General features: G+C 30.3%; 1 long non-coding RNA gene across 1 annotated transcript in view; it reads left to right on the top strand.

The window, feature by feature from the left end:
* Positions 1 to 692, top strand: part of LOC145277502 (uncharacterized) — a 2,623-nt gene extending 1,931 nt beyond the window's left edge. Inside the window, exon 2 of the long non-coding RNA XR_013868148.1 lies at positions 1 to 692. This exon is cut by the window's left edge and continues 405 nt beyond it. This is a non-coding gene — a long non-coding RNA (uncharacterized LOC145277502).
* Positions 693 to 1,555: the final 863 nt, after the last annotated feature.

Here is a 1,555-nt window from a genome sequence, read left to right as displayed (position 1 = left end):
TTTACATAATGAATCTGATGAATCATATTGTCCAACACTTGATCTCAAACTGTAATTGTTATCACATGAAATTTTCCAATCATCTGCAAACGATAAAAATTGACAGAACATTTATTTGTCCAGAAATATTCATTCCACCGTTTTTAATCGGACATGATTGAATAAAGTTATTCATCTCCCTCTACCCACAGCAGTGTCATGTGACACAAGAGTCAGAAAGTGAGATTTGAAAAGCCAGTACCCTAAAGGAAGAGCACTCTGGCCTGCATAAAAAATGCTTGAACAGCCCAGTCTGCATTCTCTGTTAAAGGAGACTTCATATGATTAGCAATAAACTAACTCCTTCTTAAAGAAGGAAGTCAAAGCCTGGAAGGGTGAACCCCCTAGAACTGCACAGGGTCAGGGATATATCTCGGTCAATATGGAACAAAGTGTTTCAACAATTGCCAAGATCTGTTGGCGTTGATATCAAGGGAAAATTCCCAGCTGATGGCAAAAGTGTGCTGCTCAGATGTGCACACACAAAATGTTTATAAATTTTGTGTGTGCTTTTAATTGAAACATTTATAACTGATTAACTTAATTTAATCAGTTATAAATCATAAAAATCATGATCAAATTAACCCATAAAACGATAAGAAATGCAAACTTAACGTGGAGTGGGGGGGGGCGTAATTTTTAACACACACACACACACATAAAAAACAATTGATGACAATTCAGTTAAATAAAATCTATTTATCAAATCAATAAAGCAATGTAAAATATAAAGAAAATTCTTTAAAACATGGTATTTCAAAGCTGAATGCTTTTCATCAGAAATCACTTTATATATATATATATATATATATGTGTCTACATAAGAGTTATAATAAAGGGTGACGTAAATAGGAAAGAAGGTCTTAATATGGTGATTAGTAAAGAGACAAAGCAAAGCAGAAATAATTAAGATATCCTATCATACAACGCTTCTAAACGGTTACACAAGTAATACTAATATTGTCTGTGTACATATCCATTTCTTGTATCTACATATGATGTTATGAGGACATATATTTTCATGTATTTCTAATATTTACTTCAATGTTCAATATGTAAGTTGGGCTAGATAATAAGTTATAAATATATATGGCAATTAAGTTACGTAGAATCTTCTGCATTTCATACCCTTAGCAAATCGTCAGGCTAAACCCTGTTATATATTATATATAGAAACATACATCATACTTGACTAGGCTTTATTTGCATATTGAGCACTGAAGTAAATACTGAAAATGTATACACAATAGATTATATCACCTTAATATATATATATATATATATATACACACACACACATTGTATATATGTGTTAGCATTGGGACGATTAATCGAAACTTTGGGGGATATTGGAATCGGAAAAATTTGTGCCTATTTTTCAATGCAAAAAATCTTTTAATTTTTTTTTTTTTTTTTTTTTTTTTTTTTGTTCAAACAGTCTTCCACTGTTGATCGAAAAGTTTAAAAAAAAAAAATTTTTTTAAGTAAATATTTATTGATTTTTAAACAACCAGTA

This window comes from Euprymna scolopes, chromosome 6 (genome assembly GCF_053919585.1).
Source record: "Euprymna scolopes isolate OS-2025 chromosome 6, ASM5391958v1, whole genome shotgun sequence".
In the NCBI taxonomy this organism is placed as follows: Eukaryota; Metazoa; Mollusca; class Cephalopoda; order Sepiida; family Sepiolidae; genus Euprymna; species Euprymna scolopes.
The sequence above is the reverse complement of the archived record's forward strand: the minus strand, read 5'-3'. Positions and strand labels throughout refer to the sequence as shown.